This window comes from Saccopteryx leptura, chromosome 12 (assembly GCF_036850995.1).
Source record: "Saccopteryx leptura isolate mSacLep1 chromosome 12, mSacLep1_pri_phased_curated, whole genome shotgun sequence".
NCBI classification, from domain to species: Eukaryota; Metazoa; Chordata; class Mammalia; order Chiroptera; family Emballonuridae; genus Saccopteryx; species Saccopteryx leptura.
The window spans coordinates 46189365-46209157 of NC_089514.1; the positions used below are offsets into that span (position 1 = coordinate 46189365).

Consider the following 19793-nt stretch of genomic DNA (forward strand, 5'->3'; position numbering starts at 1 on the left):
TGTATCTTTTATTCTAAGAGTTTTAATCCCAGTACTGTAAAACTTCAGGAATAGTTTTATGAATTCTATAATACTTTCAATATGTATATTATAACTTTGCTTTTATGATCCGGTTTCCCCATGTTATTATTTCAGAATACTAATTGAACAAATTACTTAATATAAAATATTCAAAATTATCGTTAACCTGGGAAAAATACAAGAAAGTCATCAAGCAAATATGTTTCAGTGTCCTCACTGTTAATTCTATGAAGTTCAGCAAATCTAGGCTTCAAATGCGTACACATATGGCATTAGCAAAATAACCCAATTTGTACTGACACGAGCAGGTGTCTGTAGGTAGGTCATTGAAAGTCATTATGAACCAGCGCTGGTTTCCTGGCATATAAATCTTAATTTGTAGACACTGGTGTTACACGATGGCAGTAGGCAGACTTAGACCATATGTATTGATGAGAGATTTGGGTCATGTTCCCCTGCACAGTGTGGCTGATCAAGCTGCTAACAGATGCATTTCATCGTGAGGAGCTCTTGCAGGGGTCTCCAAACTTTTTTTACAGGGGGCCAGTTCACTCTCCCTCAGACCATTGGAGGGCTGCCAAATACAGTGGTCCTCTCACTGACCACCAATGAAAGAGGTGCCCCTTCCAGAAGTGCAGTGGGGGCTGGATAAATGGCCTCAGGGGGCCGCATTGTGGCCCACGGGCCGTAGTTTGGGGACGCCTGTGTTCTCTGGTCAAGTTGCTGTTTCAAGCATACATCGGTGTCCCAAATGGCATGGAGAAGAAGACGACTGTGAACAGATATAGACTCTCATAAAAAAAGTCTTCTAAGTAATTCTGCCCCAAATCTAGGAAATCTGAGGTTACTTCTAGACCACCAGGGCCTGAGAAATTTAGTTTGTTTTTTGAAAGAGAAATCAAGTAATTTCTTATGAAAAGGGCCTTAAATGCAAAGCAGAAAATGAAAGAAAACTGTTTGGCACCTCTTGGTTATGATTTCTCTGCTTAACTTTCACAGTTACAATGTCAGCCAGCCCATTACAGCCCATTATCACCCAGATGGATCTTCAAACCACACCATTTCCTCCTTCTTAATTTCTCTCATTTCAGGTTCCTTATATCTTGAGAGGCCTACTGCCATTACTTCTCTGCTCCAACTCAGTCTATGCGACTCAGAAAATACAGTTAGGGGAACTTTCAGCACAAATTATTTAAATGTCTCTCTCCTACTTTTAGGGTCAACTTTTAAGCATTTATTCTGACCTCTTTTGTGACTTGCCCCAATCTGACTTCAACATTCTCTCTTAACCTCCTCCTTAGTACTCAGACCCAATGAAATGGAATTGGTTAATTCCTCTATGCCTTTGACCTGCCTGGCCTTAATCCTTTTCTGATTTTTTTCCTTACTCTTCTGAATAACTCCGACATCACATCTTACAGAAATCCTCCCTGACCCCCTGTCTAATCAACCCTGACTCTGTGCTCCCTTTCCACTCAGAGCTGAACACTCATCACGCTGAACGGTACACACTGATTTTATTCCTCTGAAAAGAGATCCGATTCTCTGTCCTAGTCCACTTGGCTTTGGAAGTGCATCGCTCAGACCCAGTTAGACACACAAACTTGGAATTCAGCACATGTTTTAACATGAGTAATTGGGTCAATTCTAACCTTCCCCCAAAGAGAAAAAAGCATGCACAACTACACGATTTAACTAAGTTATTTGGATTGTATCAGATATACATAGTCTTACAAATAATTAAAACAGGTAGTGACTATAAAAAAGAGACATTATAAAAAGCTCTCTACCTACCTTTTGGGCTTGCAAATAAAATGGTGCTGCAATCGGTAGTGGGGAGACCTGGCTGGGAAGTAAACTGGGAGAAGGACTAGGTTGGAGAACAGCTGGCCCTTATAAGGGCTGAGCATGGTTCTAAGTGCTTTACAGGAATTAAGTCACTTAGTGAACACTGTAATCCTACAGTGGAGATGTGACCATGGGGCAGGGTTGCGCTATTGGATTTCTCAAAGGCACATTCGGACAGTGAGGACTGCGCGGAACTCTTGCCCGTATGCAGTGCATCTCACCCTCGCCTGTGAGGAAGGGGCACTTATTTCTCCACACAAAGGTGGAGGTTGTGAAATTAATCAGCATCATTCTTTTTCCAAATTCACACAAATACACAGAATAAGCTGGTGGCACTCCTGGAGGTAGGATTTATTATTACTCCCATTTTACAGATTAAAACAAATCGAGGCACAAAGAAGTTCACAAATCCGTGAAAGGTCACAAGGCTAATCAGGGATAAGAGTGTGGTGCAAACCCAGGCTTCTGGCTCTGGGGTCCCCACCACTAAGCACTGTACTGCCTCTACTCGTGTGTGGAGTGCTTTGTCCAGGCTCGTTGATGTCTCCTACATTTTGCACTATTAACTCAGTCCTCACAATAGCCCATAAGGAATTAGCCCCTTAGGACACACAGTGAAGTCTCGGCCTCTAATCCTGAGAGAAGGTCCTTTGTGAGCACAGCTGCGCGGTGGTGGAAACAGACCAAAGAGATACTTCACTGATCAGAACTAATTGGCTAATTGATATACCTCAGACATCTTGCCAAACAAAAGAGAGTTTAATTAAAACAAAATGTTATCTGTAGCAGCAGAGTTAAACTGGTAACACCTGAGAAATAAAAGAACTGAAATTAATGGATATCTAGAGCGCTCCAACAGTATATTTATAGGATATTATTATTGGCAGGGAAGTATACTCTATAAAACAAAGAGTCAGAAAGAGGTAAACTTAAAAATACAAAATTGAGTCTATGATAATGCAGCATTTTATGTTAAAAGGAAAAACATGGATTTCTTAAATAAAATTGAGACAACTGCACTGATTTTTGGAAAAAAAGAAAGTTGAATTCTCATATATTTATATATGTGGAGTTACATATATATATATAGCAGATTACTCATCATAGGAAATGTCTTAATAACAGAACTTGGGCAGAGATTAAATAAGCAAATAAAGAATGCTATAATATTAGAATAAATACTTTTATTTAAAAGTTTTATTTATTTCTTTGCATAACAAAACAGTATATTTCTAGCTTTATTGAGGTATAACTGACAAAAATTGCATATACTTCAAATGCACAATGTAATGATTTCATATATGTACACATCAAAAAGACTATGTTTTATTTAAAAACAAAATAAAAAACCTAAAAATGTTCTATATAAATTGACATAAGATAGTTTTCTTTTGTTTGTATATGAATAAAACGTATCTGTAGAATAATATATGACACCAATAAGTTCTTTTTTTTCTGGGGAAGAGAACTGGGTATCAGAGGAACAGAGTAATAGAAAACTTTATTCCTCTCCCATTTTAGTGGCACCTGTTCAAACAATTCAATTAAAAATACAAAACAAAACAAAGAAGATCTTGGTGTGACTCCCAGAGCTTTCACCCACTGTTACTTTGGATCACTTTATTAAACCCTCAGAGGCTCATTTTCCTATCTGAAATGGTGATTATAAATCCTGCCTCACAGAGGTTCATGACATTTAAAGAAGATAATATAAAGAAGGTTCCTACTACAGACACTGACACATAGTAGACAAATACTAGATCTATCTCCTCCATTCTCCCACAACACAAACTCCAGTGGCTACAGGTCCAGGCAGGTAATATAAATATGTGATATAGGTTGGATGTAGGGACTATGGCAAACTAGGGAGCGGTAAGGATAGTGACAAATGGAAGTTATTCAAATTATTAGATGCATTTATATCAAAAGTATAAATTATACATGTGTATAGCAAGTCTGCTGGCCACTCTTTTGTCATTCTTGCTTTATGGAGGGGTCCGTATTTTACAAAATTGTCACATACAATGTTTGTTTCAAACCAGTTAAAAATCATTTCAACTAACTCTATCACTTACTAATATAGAAATGAAAATAATTCTGTTTAACTGGGTCTGTTAATACCTTTCCCTAATTGAGTTATTCAAAATCATTAGATTTGCTTTTTCACAGAAAAAAAAATACTCATGGACATATAGAGATACTGATTGCCAGGCCACAGTTGGGAAGTTAAAAGTGAGGGATAACTCTAAGACCTTGGCCAGGCGTTCGGCAACAGCCTTGATGAGGACAGCACTGTGCCTGTAGCAAATAGATATGATTGAGGTGGGAGGCAGGCAGAGGTTACATAGTGAAGCCAAGTCAGAGGCTAATAATAGCAAAACCACACACAGGTGGGCAGGGTAACAGTCCAAAGCTACAAGGGGAAAACTTTAGCTACCATGTTCAGAGTTAGGGTAGTGACCATTCAACACACCTTGCCTAAACAAACTTCCTGTTTTGAATAAGTCTCAGTTAAATAAATAATAAATTAGTAAAACAAAAACACACTAATTCTCAATTCTCTGGGGAACTGTAGATTCTTAGGGGCCAAGTTTAGATACATTTATTGTATTACACAGATATATATATTATCTCCTGAAAACCAGGCATATCACCCATTAACTTCTATATAAAACTAAATTAAGGTTTGCATGGACTAAACTGGCCAAAATTTGTGAAACATCCTAGAATTTGAACAATTAGAGACTTGGACCAAATAGGAAACATTTTGATTATTTATTCTGTACAAATACCTCCCTTAATCTAGATAGTAGAGTCTCACAAATGATATAAAGCAAAGTAACCTCACATACCTCTCTTTTTTCCAGTGGCAAATTGAAGAACTTGTGCTCCATAAATGTGCATGTACCTGCCGAACTGCAAAGCGATTCGAGCCATACCAACAGGTGGGCATGTCTTTTCTCTTTGGAATCAGGCCAGGTAAAGAAAGTCTGATCATGTCACATGCTAAAGCTCTCACCTCCCTAATTTAAAGACTTCCCTTTTAGAAACAGTTGATTTTTGTTTCTCTCAATTACCTTTTTAAAGATATTTTATTTTCAATGGTAGTACTCTTCTGGAGCTTATTAATTTGGCTCCTGTCTGGGAAAATTGCCTTATAATGACTCTGCCTCTGGGATGGAATTCCCAGTGTTCCCATCTGGAGTCCTGAGAAGACTGGATATCAACTCACTCTTTAATACTAGTCTTGATTTCCCGTTCCCTCATCCTTTCTTGGAACCACACTCTGTGATTTTGACCTGCATGGTTTTCTCTACTCAATGCCTAGCCTGGTGCATTTAATCCTAGGAGCAGTCAATAAAAGTCATGCAGAAAATAAAAAATGCCTGGGATACAGGCAGTCTTTCTCCTCCCTGTTCCCTAAGCCCCTGTGGACATTGATCTCTACTAATTTGCATTAAAAAGCTCTCAACATTTGTTTATCTCAGTACAAGGATGGAAAACCACCTTGAGGACCACTTTTTTCATCTCTCTAGCCCAGGCCTCTATCTCTGCACCTGGCATTACACAGATGGAGAATCATTATTGACTCAAAGGGAACAAAACTTAAAGAGAGATTATTATTCTTTCTCTTAAAAAAATATTCTACATTTTCTACCTTTTTATTCTACCACTGAGGATCTTGTCATTTACATCTAGAATATTCATTAAAAAATAGAAACTAGATTTAATCAGCACTGTTAACTTAATTAAAATTAACACAAAATTGGGGCAGAATTAATAATGACAAAAGGTTAGAACATAATAATATATATTAATGAGTTATTTCTCCTTGTTTTAGTGGTAGAGATTAAGGATGACTGGCTATAAAAAGATATTTAAAAGACCCTGTGCTTTTTTTACTGCTTAATGGAATAAATTTGATCAATATAATTTAGTTTTTTTTCATAATTCACTTTTGATCTCTAGATAATTTTGGGCTCATGATGACCAAAAGAAACCCCAACAAAATAAGTTTCTTTTTTTAGAAATTCATAAAATATAGATGGACTTGTGAAGCAAGTTAGATTAGCCACTAAACTTACTGGTTTCATAGAACATAGAGAGAAATAGAAAAATAATTATTTGTTATGTTTACAAGAACAACCTTGTATAGAAAGAAAATCCCAATCTATTGGCTGAGCACAATGGATCTGTTAGTAGGGCTGGTGTGAATAAAACACCTGTCACTTCCATGGGACAAAAGATGTTAATAAAGGAAGCTTTATTGTCAGGTTCACTATTCATGAAATCAGCAAAAATGCATATTAATATGTCTTTGAGGAGAGCCTTAAAATATGAAAATTGCAATTGAGAAAAAAATGAAACAATTCTCAGAAAAATTAAATAATGTAGTGTTTCATTGTAAAGGTTCTAACATTCACTAAATAATCTTTTGTGAGTCTGAGTAGGCAGTGGCCCAGTGGATAGAGCATCAATCTGGGACACTGAGGACTCAGGTTTGAAACCCTGATGTCGCTGGCTTGCGTGCAGGCTCATCTGGCTTGAGCTCGGCTTCATGAACTTGAGCGCCGGGTCATTGGCTTGAGCGTGGGATCATAGACATGACCTCGTAGTCGCTAGCTTGAAGGCCAAGGTTGCTGGCTTGAGCAAGAGGTCACTGGCTCAGCTGGAGTCCCCCAATTAAGACATATTTGAGAAGCAATTAGTAAACAAAGTGCTGCAACTGTAACTTGATGCTTCTCATCTTTCTCCCTTCCTGTCTGTTTATCTGTCTGTCTCTATCTCATTAAAAATAAGGATCCTTTGTGAGAATTAAGATTTTTGTGGCAGCAGTAAATTTTAGTGGCTGACCCAAATTGTTTCATAAGGTAACACATATTCTATACCTGTCTAAGGATGGAAAATTTATATTACTCTTTAATCATCTCATGTTTAAAGTCAACCAGAGAACTTATTATAGTGCATCAGAGGTAAGAAATTATGTTTAGCAACTTTATTGCATTAAGAAGACCACGTTTAGGATGATACCATCTGTTGCTCTTTTTGTGTTTTTTTTGTTTTGTTTTGGGGTTTTTTTTTTTTGCATTTTTCCAAAGCTGGAAACAGGGAGGCAGTCAGACAGACTCCCGCATGCGTCCGACAGGGATCCACCTGGCATGCTCACCAGGGGGCGATGCTCTGCCCATCTGGGGCATCGCTCTGTTGCATCCAGAGCCATTCTAGCGCCTGAGGCAGAGGCCACAGAGCCATCCTCAGCGCCCGGGCCATCTTTGCTCCAATGGAGCCTCGGCTGCGGGAGGGGAAGAGAGAGACAGAGAAGAAGGAGAGGGGGAGGTGTGGAGAAGAAGATGAGTGCTTCTCCTGTGTGCCCTGGCCGGGAATTGAACCCGGGACTCCTGCATGCCAGGCCGACGCTCTACCACTAAGCCAACCGGCCAGGGCCCCATCTGTTGCTGTTTTGTCAAAGGAAGTATATTGTGCAGTTTCAGTGCTGCAATCAAAACAATTAAAATGGAATAAGAATTGAAAAGACTGACATAAATGAAGCTATAGTTGCCTAGATTTTATTTTCTAAGTCTTCTTTTCTAAATTTACTGGAAGAATGAACTGGTCACAAGTTTTTTTCTCTGCAAAATGGGGATAGTGATGTTATGGGTACACTGAGCTGTTGTGGGGCTTAAAATGAGATAATATATGTAACACTTAGCACACACTAATTACTCATAACTTGGTAGTTATTAATATTAAAAATAATAACATGAACCTAACTGGTGGTGGTGCAGTGAATAGAGTGTTGATTTGAAATTCTGAGGTCACTGGCCAGAGCAAGATCACTGGCTCAATCCCCCCTTGAGGCACATATGAGAAGCAATCAACACACAGCTAAGTGGAGCAACAAGTTGATGCTTCTCTCTTTCTCTATCCCTTCCTCTTCTCTCTAAAAAAATATTAATAACATAAAAGAAACTTTAAAATATTGTAGATATATAATATAATAAGAGAAATTATATAATATATGTCTGGAACTGTTTTAAGCACTTTAACTATATTAATCTATTCAATTGTCACAGTAATCTGTGAGGAAGATTAATTTTTAATTCTATTTACAAATGTGAAAACCAAGGTACCCTGAGGTTCAGAGAATTGCCCAAGTTCACACAGCAAGAAATTGCAGAATCAGGGTCTGAGCCCAAGTGAAGTGGCTCCAGAGAGATTTCACAGCCCTGTTGACTGTTCTAGGTCTCCTCTTGGCGGTCACATGGCTCAGAGCTGTTTGGATAGTATTAAATCATTACATTAACTAAGCTCGAATATGGCCATGTCTTTATCCTTTTGAAGACTGCATCAACATTTTTGGTGCTATAATGAATTTGCTTTTATGGAAAAATTTAGTTCTCAATCTATATTAATCTCTTAAAACTCCTACCTTACACTTAGTTTAAAAAGATAAATAGTTATTTCTTTACTAGATTTATTTATGAATTTATATACATAGATCACACACAACATTAAAGCATCCTTTGAATAAAAGGCAACAATATTCAAGACAAGACATATATATACAGCGAGGACTATGAAACCAAGGAATAGCTGATTCTATTTACTAGATCTCTCTGCCTTGTGGCAGTAAAGGAGTGTCAATAAACACTTTTTTATTTTTTAAAATAAGAATAAAACCTTATTTTGAAGGGCTAAATATTGCCCTTAAAGCAAGGCAAGCATTTAATAAGTTTAAGACAGCTTTTACCATTCTTTAGGGAACATTCTGTTTCGAAGAATGGCAGGTACCATGTGCACTGAATGAGGCTAGCAAATGGTAACCTTAGTACCATTCCACTTAATGGGATGTTATAAACCCAAGGGGATGTTGGGAGAGTACTCAAGCATTTTTCTAAGCATGAATTCCCATATTGTGCAATAATGCTAAATAGCATCATCCTAAACATAAGCTGTTCTTGTTTTCTGTTTCTGCTTATGATAGCTACAGTGGCAGTGATGCTATTCATCTTTTGGGAGAGGAAGCAGTGAGCATCATAAATCCTGGGGACTCTTGATAGATGTTTATCTCTGGACTCTCCCCATGCATGTGGCAGTGTAGCACGAGGAAAGATCACTCTCTGAGGAATCACAAGGGAAGGATGCTACCTGTAGGTCTACCAGCAACTCATTTGAGCAAATCATTGTGCCTTTCTAGGCCTTGGTCTCTTAATGTGAAAATTATTTTTTACTATTGCATTGAATAATAATCGGGATAAAATTTGACAAATGTAAAAATGCTTCAGAAAATATGGTTTGTAAACAACAAATAGCCACAAAAGCAGTTGAAGTATGAAATCACAGAATGTGTAATAGGACGTCACATGTCTTTGAATTGTGACCATCTGGTGGTTCCTTAGCTATTTATCAAGTAACCTGTGAGCTTCTTGGTTAGAATAAGCACCACCTTTTCTATGGCTAAAGACCATCATACAGAGGATAATATAATTTATCTGTTGGTCTTTCTGTGCCTGCTGCAGCCATGACTCTGGTCCCAAGAAGCATTTGAAGCATGTAGCAGCTCCAAAGCATTGGATGCTGGATAAACTGACCAGTGTGTTTGCTCCTCAGCCATCTACTGGTCCCCCCAACCTGGGAGAATGCTTCCCTCTCATCATTTTGCTGAGGAATGGACTAAAGTATGCCCTAAAAGGACATGAGGTAAAGAAGATCTGTGTTCAGAGGCTCATTAAGATTGATGGCAAGGTTCAAACCTATATAACTTACCTTGCTGGTTTTATGAATATCAGCAGCATGAATAAGACCAAAGAGAATTTCTAACTGATCTATGACACTGAGGGTCGCTTTGCTGTTCATCATATTACCCTTGAGGAGGCCAAGTACTAGTTGTGCAAAGTGAGGAAGACGTTTGTGGAAACAAAAGGAACCCCTCATTTGGTGACCCTGATGCTCTCACCATCCGCTACCTCGATCTCCTCATCAAGGCAAACAAGTCCATTTAGATTGATGTGGAGACTGGCAAGATTACTGGTATCGTCAGGTTTGACATTGGTCACCTGTGTATGGTGACCAGATGTGCTAACCTGGGAAAAACTGGTGTGATAACCAATAGAGAGAGACAGCATGGTTCTTTCCAGGTAGTTCATGTGAAAAATGCCAATGGCAGCAGCTTGCTACCTAGCTTGCCAAGATTTTTGTTATTGGCAAAGGCCACGAACCATGGATTTCCCTTCCCTGTGGAAAGGGTATCCATCTCACCATGGCTAAAGAGCGAGACAAGAGACTGGCAACCAACCAGAGCAGTGGTGAAATGAGATATAAGTGACATGACTGGAAAAGTCTTTGTACTTTACTAAAGACAATACAGCATTAAAAATAAAAAGAAATTTATCTGTTGACATTTTTTATGTCATACAAGAACTTCTGATTGCCTATAACTTTATAATATTTTCTGTCTTTAATTTTACTATACTCATCTACTTTTATACTTACATCTTAGCTTTAGTTAGAAAAACCTACTTGTTTTTATCCACCCCAAATCTTCCTCAAGTCAATCTACATGTACAACATGTTTGTTTTCTTTTTATTTCTCTGACCTGATGTACCACTTCATTCTTTTCTAATACTTAACACAAAAGTTCATCTTGTAAAAAAAGTGTCCTGTAATTAACCCAAAGACATTATTCATGTCATACTATTTATTGCACTGCAACCGGTAATATATAACACACAGACACAAACACATACCCATATACTTATTACATTAATTTCTCATTCAATGATACATGGATGTAAAGGTTTCCTTTTGAGGATCTAAACAAAACACTTCTTCTATCTTCCTCACTCTAAATAAGCTTACTAAATAGGAAACCCTAAGCCTGTCCAGGCTGTGGTGCAGTGAATAGAATGTTGTCCTGGGACACTGAGGACCCAGGATTGAAACCCTGAAGTTGCTGGCTTGAGTGTGGGCTCACTGGCTTGAGTGTGGGCTCACCAGCTTGAGCACAGGGTCACCGGTTTGAGTGTAAAATCACAGACATGACCCCATGGTTACAGGCTTGCGCCCGAAAATCACTGGCTTGAAGTGTAAAGTTGTTGGTTTGAGTCCAAAGTTGCTGGCTTAAGCAGGGGTCACTGGCTTAGTTATATGAGAAAGCAATCAGTGAACAACTAAGGTGTTGCAACTATGAGTTGATGCTTCTCATCTCTCTCCCTTTTTGTCAGTCTGTCTCTCAAAAAGAAAAAAAAAGAAAGAAAGAAAAAATTCTAAGGAGCCATTATATGAAAGAGCCCAAAAGTGGAAAGAAAGGAAAAAAGGAGTGAGGAGGGGTGTTAAATAAGCGCTAAGCTCTTTCATCAGATTCATATAAAAGGTGAAACAGTCATGGAACAGCTACAATCTCCTCACACTCAATGCTTTGTTTTCTCATCACCATCCAGGCCCCTGTCAATACCAGGAAAGGTCTCTAGAATGTATCTGTTTACATTCCTTATATCGCCATGATTGCAATGTCATCGTGCAATGCTTTTGTGCCTTCTCATTTACAAAGGTTTTCTTAAATACTGATATTACTGTGAGAATAAATCAATAGGGATGCTATTCTGTTTGAGAAAAAAAATAGATTATCACATGTATCTATTTATTTACCTTTGAATTGCGCTTTCTCCCAACAAATTTTGTAAAGGCATTGTTGCTTCTATTGTAGTGGGCATTGGGTGAGTTGTGAGTTATGAGCTGTGTGAAGGTGATTTTTAAAAAAATCTGTATGATAGTACATCAGCTTAGGAAGTAAAATAATCATTTAGGTATGCTCTAAAAAAAACTCACAAAGCAGAGTTTCATACTGTTGGAAAAGGTAATTTTAAAACTATGCTGGAAAAAGAGCTAATATGATATAGCTCCAGGCACTAGGATTCTAATTAAATTAAATATGAACACTGATTGAAAATTGCCAGGTCCTTTTATTAGACAAAGCAAGAGGGAATACAGATTCAAAATTTGGAGCAAGATATATAAATCTTAAATAAGCCTCAACTAAGCTTCTATTTCCATGAGGCCAGATTCTTGTACAGAACAATTCATGTTGCTGGTGGAATCGGAACAGCAAGTAGACACTTAGGACCAGGGGAACACTGACCCACAAACACGTGAAGACACACGTACTCTTTTACCTCTAGGAGTTCATGGTAATTTTTCCACTTAAGGAAAGAGCAAGTGTGACAATTTTTTTCTTTTTCATAAAACAGAGGTTTATTGAATTTAAAAAGTATTTACACAGACATACGGAACTGCATTTCTAGGGAGAATACCCCCTGATGTTCTTGTCTAAACTACTGACAGCTGATTTTTTTGTTGTAAAGTAAAAAATACTATGAAGTCCAAGATGATTATGTTACTTCAAGTTATGCTAGTCTTGTTCTTTCTTGAGTCCTAATTTTGTCAAGAAGTCCCTCAACATTTGGAGATCAAATCCATGTTTTTTCAATATAGCAAGTCGGTACTTGGACCTTTGTTAAAATTAGTGTAAAGGAAGACCCAAGAATGCATATTCCTGAATCTTTCTTTTTTAAAATAACAAATTAGCAACCAGAGTAGAACAGAAAAAACAATAAGGACATCTGGCAGTGTTCCCAAGAAATAGAAATCAAATATAAAGAGACATATCATGCAGAATCCTGAATATAATGATACAAACCCTGGATTTCTGTTGAATATGAAGAGCAAAGCTTTAAAAAGTAGCTGAGTAGTCTATTACTGTGACTAGCAAAATGGCATATCCACTTGGAAAGAGGAGGCATTTTAGAAAAATGAATTTGATAAAGTTTAAGAAAATTTTCTTGCATTAGGATTTCACATAGGAAAATACAGATTAAAGATTAAGAGCACACATGTATGAATAACAGCTTAATAATGAAAAGGATAAGTTTCATAAGTCTTTTACAGAAGGACTTGAAAATTAAGATAATATAACAAATATAGGTCTGCCTGAAGTTGGAGTGGTGAATGGAGCTATCTAAAATTACCCAAGCAATAAATACATAATAAAACAAAACCTAATGGAGTAATCAGAAATGGATATAGTATTTGTGCTTATTACCAAAAGAAGATAATCCAAGTTGAAAGGAAAAATTGAGGATCATCAGCATGCACATGATAGGTCAAGCCATGGGTGTGGGAGCAACAACCAGGGAGGAATAGAGAGAAAAGAGAAAGTTGTCAAATGAAGCAGTTTCAGCAAGAGCTGAACATTAAGAATGACTGTTACTCCAATCATCTTTAGATCCTGCTCAGATTTCATGTCTTTCATCTTGCCTTCCCTGAACACTCCTGGTCACAGCCAGTTGTCTTTTATTTTCCTCTTGTGTGATGGATGTTCTTCACACCATTATTAAACCTCTCTCATCATATCAAAGAGGTTAGTATATTGTCTTCCCAACCATACAGCAATTTGAAGAATTGGTTCAGGTGTTGCATTTATTTGTGTTTTTCAAGGTTCATAGCTCAATTCTACTAGCAGAATGGCTATCCAATAAATATTTGTCATATGGACGAATGGATCAACTCGCTTTGTTTGCAGGTAGATAATCTATCTTAAAAAGAGTCAAGTGACCTATGATATATAAGAAATGAACACTAGAATAAAAGGAAAAAACCAGTTTTTTTGTAGCTTGCTAACTCTAGAAGAGTAAGTAGAACGGTCTCAAAAGAACAATTTGGGTAAAGCAAACAAGTATGAAGGCAAAGAGAAAGAACATATGTTAAAATAAGTTTTTTTTTAATTTTTTTTTTTGTATTTTTCTGAAGCTGGAAACGGGAAGAGACAGTCAGGCAGACTCCCGCATGCGCCCGACCGGGATCCACCTGGCACGCCCACCAGGGGCGATGCTCTGCCCCTCCGGGGCATCGCTCCACCGCGACCAGAGCCACTCTAGCGCCTGGGGCAGAGGCCAAGGAGCCATCCCCAGTGCCCGGGCCATCTTTGCTCCAATGGAGCCTCGGCTGCGGGAGGGGAAGAGAGACACAGAGAGGAAGGAGGGGGGGTGGAGAAGCAAATGGGTGCTTCTCCTATGTGCCCTGGCTGGGAATCGAACCCGGGTCCCCCGCACACCAGGCCGATGCTCTACCGCTGAGCCAACCGGCCAGGGCCTTAAATTTTTTTTATTTATTCATTTTAGAAAGGGGAGAGAGAGAGAAGAGAGAGAGAGACAGAGAGAGAAAAGGGGGAGGAGCAGGAAGCATCAACTCCCATATGTGCCTTGATCAGGCAAGCCCAGAGTTTCGAACTGGCAACCTCAGCATTTCCAGGTCGACGCTTTATCCACTGCACCACCACAGGTCAGGCCTGTTAAAATAAGTTTAAAAAATAATGTGGAAATGAAGCATGAAAATCTTTTTTTAAGTGAAAAAAATCCCGAGAAACCAATATGAAATGTCAAGATTTAGTCTTATGAGTCAAAAAACTGATAACAATTACTATCTATGATTTAGCTTAACTAATAAGATCAAGAATAAACACAGTCTGCCCTGGCCAGTTGGCTCAGTGGTAGAGCATCACCCTGGCGTGCAGAGGTCCCAGGTTCGATTCCCGGCCAGGGCACACAGGAGAAGCGCCCATCTGCTTCTCCACCCCTCCCCCTCTCCTTCTTCTCTGTCTCTTTCTTCCCCTCCCGCAGCGAGGCTCCATTGCAGCAAAGATGGCCCAGGCGCTGGGGATGGCTCCTTGGCATCTGCCCCAGGCGCTAGAGTGGCTCTGGTTGCAACAGAGCGACGCCCCTGAGGGGCAGAGCATCGCCCCCTGGTGGGCAGAGCGTCGCCCCCTGGTGGGCGTGCCAGGTGGATCCCAGTGGGGCGCATGCGGGAGTCTGTCTGACTGTCTCTCCCCAGTTTCCAGATTCAGAAAAATACAAAAAAAAAAAAAAAAAAGAATAAACACAGTCAATAAAATTTCACATTGATTTTGGATTGCTGCTTTGAGTGGTGGTTCTAAATATATTTGGGTTACTTACATAATTTTAGTATCAAAACAACAAGAAAGTTTGTTCCTTTTTGTCTGAAGACAACTTTCTAGAAACTGAAGATCTTTCCACAAAAAGCACATAAAATCCTGAGTTCTTTGAAATAAAATTTCTTAAAGACATGGATTTTTAATATAAATATAGATAAGCCCTTAACTATAGGTGTGTGAGTGGGCTCATTGAACATGTGTGTGTGTGTATATATATATATATATATACACACACACACACATGTTCTGAGATATATATCTATATATATCTATATATATATAGATATATATCAGACACTTTGAGATATTTGGTGGTTATGACACAATCGTACATTAGATTACATTAAAAAAAATTTGCTCTTTAAATAGTCATAAGCTTTGGAAATCTTGTTTTGTGATGCATAGCATGAAACCTTAGAATTACATGCACCAAGAGGAAAATCAGAGCATCTCACCTCAGCAACAAAAATTAAGCCTTTTTAAAAATATAAGCCATAGTTAATGTTTTCTAAATATTAGCTATAGTTAATGTTCAATTACTTGGCCTAGGATTGATGATCTGGATCTGTTTCCCCCATTTCTGAGAGAAATTGTCTGTAATATTGAGATCGGTGCTTCACCTTTCTGTTTTGCTTTCTGCACTGGTGAACAGAGCCAACCACTGAGGGATACATAATGCAGGGCCTCCCTGGATGGTTGACAGAGACCCACTTTTAGCTCTTAGAGAAGTTGTTCTAACATTATGTGAACTGTAGTGAACATTTCAAAATATGTTCACTACATAAAAAAAATAACCCACAGAAGTTTGTTTTTTAAAGAGAGGAACACAGAATATAAATCAATACACATTAAAAAAATATTTTTTTTTATTTTTCTGAGGTGAGAAGCAGGGAGGCAGAGAGACAGCTTTGGCTGCTGGAGAGAAAGAAGAGGGGAAAGAGTGGAGAAGCAGATGGGCGCTTTTCTTGTGTGCCTTGGCTGGGAATCAAACCTGGAACTTCTACATGCCAGGTCAACGCTATACCACTGAGCCAACTGGCCAGGGCGTAAATTATTTTTCAGAGCTAAACTCACTCTGTTAATTTAAGAACATAAATCACATGGCATTTAAATTGTTTTTATCATAACTTTATATTGATTAGTGTATTTATAGAAATGATGGTCTAGGAAAAATATTGAGCATGTATTTTTAAAAAGTTCCTTTTATTTATTTTAAATAAAAAATTTTAAAGTCAAATATTTTTCAGTACTTAAAAAACATATTTTAAGGCTTAATGTCTCTAGCTAAAGCATCTTGTCATGTTGCACAATGTCATAACATTGAGATCTGTCTGACACTCACGAGGTCTGGATTCAAGCCTCATTGTCTATTTACATTTGTTAAACCAGGTCCTTAAAATTTTGTACTATAGCATCATTACCTAAAAAATGGGAGTGAAAAATTTCTACCTACTTCACAGAATATTGGTAGATTTAATAGAGAGAGTTTATGGAAAAATAGTCTTTAGCTTTAAAGTATTGTAATCATTTAGTATCAGAAGTTGCATTTAGACATGTGGTCTAGACAAGATAATGTAGACTTAGACCATTTTCTTGTTTCTCTTCTTTAAACACTCTGGAAATAATTCAACAGACAATTAAAAAGATTTGAAAGGGAGAAAGAAGAAAGTGGATTGGCTAGGGAACTAACTATTTGAAGAATGATATCACTATGAGTTCCCAGGGTTTTCTTTTTATCTCTTATATGTCTTAGACTGGGTTCCAAGGAAGCCATCTGATTGGAACACCAACAGACATATACAAACAAAGAAGAAAGCAAACAAATGAGAAAGCCTACTCTTTCTGTCCAAAAAACTAGGAAAAGGGAAGCCTAGAGGGACATGGGGGCAGCCTTATCCTCCCCATCCTTACCCAGCCATACTGGTAGGCACCTTCTACCTATAGAGGTAGCATTAGTAAAACCCAGAAAGATCAACAAATCTTCCATCAGGAGTGGTGGCCTGATATATTTGCTGTGGTAGCATCAGTGGATTCCAAGCAGGTGGTCCATTCCTTGCCCTATACCTGCCAGTATGAGGTAGGCAGAGGACATAGGCAAGAGAAAGTTTTTTCTAACTCACAGATCCAGAGCCCACATTCCTACTAATTATGGGCAACTCAGGAAAGAGCCTTTCATATTTTGCATGTGATACGAGCAGGGATTTATCAGGAACTCCCAAAAAGAAATAAGCTGACCTAACTAGCAACTGGAAAGACTCTGAAAACTATTGTACATTGTATTTGGAAATACAGCCTACAAGATAGGCTAGAAGCTACACACTAGACCTAAACAGGACACTGGATACAAAAATAAAAGATTTTATTTTAAATGTTCATTTCAAAAAGTCCAAAAAAAAGAGAAGAGTAGCTACACTTAGATAAATTAGAATTTAGGTCAAAAACTTTAACAAGAGGCAAAGAAGGTTATTATATAATGACAAAGAGGTAGATTATTCAAGACAATGTAATGATTATAAATATGTATGCAACCAACATCAGAGAACATATATATATTAAGCAAATACTTTGAAGTCTGAAGGTAGAAAGAGACAATAATACTAGTAATAGTAAGGGAATTCAACACCCACTTTCAACAATGGGTAGGTCATCCAAATGAAGTATTAATAAGAAAACATTGGATTTGAGCTATATTTAGAACAAATGAACATAGATACATAGAGAACATTCAATTTATTACAGCAAAACACACATTCTCAAGAGCACATGGACCCTTCTTTTGAACAGATCATATGTTGTAAAAAATGTGGTGTAAAAATACTGAAATCATACTAAATAACTTTTCTAACCACAATGGGATAAAATGAGAAACCAATAAAAAGAGGAAAAGTGGACATTTACAAATATGTGGAAATTAACACAATTTTGAAAAATCAGTGGATCAGTGAAGAAATTAAAGGTAAACTTTTTAAAATCTTAAAACAATTGAAAATGGTAACAGAACATACTAAAACTATGGGATGCAGCAAAAAAAAGCATCAACAGAAATTTTATAGCAAAAATGCTTAAATTAAGGAAAAAAAACTCAAATAAACAACCTAACTTTATACTTCAAGAAACTGGGGGAAAAAAATATCAAACTAAGCCCAAGGTTAGCAGAGGAACAGAAATAACAAAGATCAGATCAGAAATAAATAAAATAGAGACTAAAAAAAAATTTAAGAAAACTCAGAGCAGATTTTTTTTTTTAACAGAGACAGAGAGAGAGTCAGAGATAGGGACAGACAGACGGGAATGGAGAGAGATAAGCATCAATCATTAGTTTTTTGTTGCGACACCTTAGTTGTTCATTGATTGCTTTCTCATAAGTGCCTTGACCACAGGCCTTCAGCAGACAGAGTAACCCCTTGCTCGAGCCAGTGACCTTGGGTTCAAGCTGGTAAGCTTTGCTCAAACCAGATGAGCCCGTGCTCAAGCTGGCGACCTGGGGGTCTCAAACCTGGGTCTTGCGCATCCTAGTCCGATGCTCTATCCACTGCACCACCGCCTGGTCAGGCGGAGAGAGCGGACTTTTTGTTGAGAGATAAAATTTACAAAACTTCAGCTAGACTAACTAAAGAAAAAAAAAGAGAATACTAAAAAAATAATCGAAAAAAGATAGTATAACATAATAAAGTAATACAAAAGTTCATAAGACTACTATGAACAATTATATACAAATAAACTGAATAATCTTGAATAAATGAGATACTTACTAGAAACATACAACCTGAATCATAAGTAGACGTGAAAAGACAAATAACAAGTAAGGAGACTGAATCAGTAAAAAAACCCTCCCAACAAAGAAAAGCCCAGCATCATATGGCTTCCTGGGTAAATTCCAGCTAACATTTAAATAGGAATTAATGCCAATCCTCCTCTAACTCTTCCAAAACATTAAAGAGTAGTGAACACTCACAAATTAATTTTATGAGACCAGCAATACCCTGATATCAAAGTCAGGTAAGAAAACTACAGAAAAGATTAAAGGCCATCCCTGATAAAGGTAAATTGAAAAATTCTCAACAAAATACTAGCACAATGAATTAAACAGCATATTAAAATGATCATACACCATGATCAAGTGAGATTAATCACTGGGATGCAGGGATGGTTCAACATATGTAATTCAATAAATGTGATACACCATACTAATAGAATAAAAGAAAAATTATATGATTATCTCAATAGATACACAAAAAAGCATTTGAGAAAATTCATCCTCCTTTCATAATAAGACATCTCAACAAATTCGGTATAAAAAGGAATGTACCTCAATATAATTAAAGTCATATTTGATAAGCCCACAGTTAACATTATATTTAATGGAGAAGGCTAAAAATTTTTCTCTAAAATCAGGAACAAGACAAGCGTACCCAGTCTCACCAGTTTAACATACTATTCAAAGTCCCAGACAGAGCAATTAAACAAGAAAAAGAAGTAAATGACATCCAGATTAGAAAGTAAGAAGTAAATTTTTTTTCTGTTTGCAGATAATATAATTTTGTATATAAAAATCCTAAAGACGCCTCAAAAATCTGAGAACTAATCAACAAATTCAGGAGAGATACAGAACAGAAAAATAATATATAAAAATCAGTTGCATTTCTATACAATGATAATAAATTTTCTGTAAAGGAAGAAAACATTCCCATTTACAGTAGGATCAAAATGATAAAATATTAACAAACAAATTAAACTAAGGAGGCAAAATATCTGTATACTGAAAATTATAAGCTATAGATAAAAGATATTGAATATGACACCTGTATATGGAAAGACATCTCATATTGATGGTTGAGTAAATTAATATTGTTAAAATATTCAAGCTACCTAAAGCCATTTATTGAATCAATAAAATCTCTACCAAAATTCCAAGGG

At 37.3% G+C, this 19793-nt stretch overlaps 1 protein-coding gene and 1 pseudogene across 3 annotated transcripts in view; one reads left to right on the forward strand and one right to left on the reverse strand.

The window, feature by feature from the left end:
* The window catches only part of MAGI2 (membrane associated guanylate kinase, WW and PDZ domain containing 2), a 1711587-nt gene that overhangs the window by 557554 nt on the left and 1134240 nt on the right, over positions 1-19793 (reverse strand). The window lies entirely within an intron of this gene.
* Positions 1930-10195, forward strand: LOC136384167 (small ribosomal subunit protein eS4-like; annotated as a pseudogene).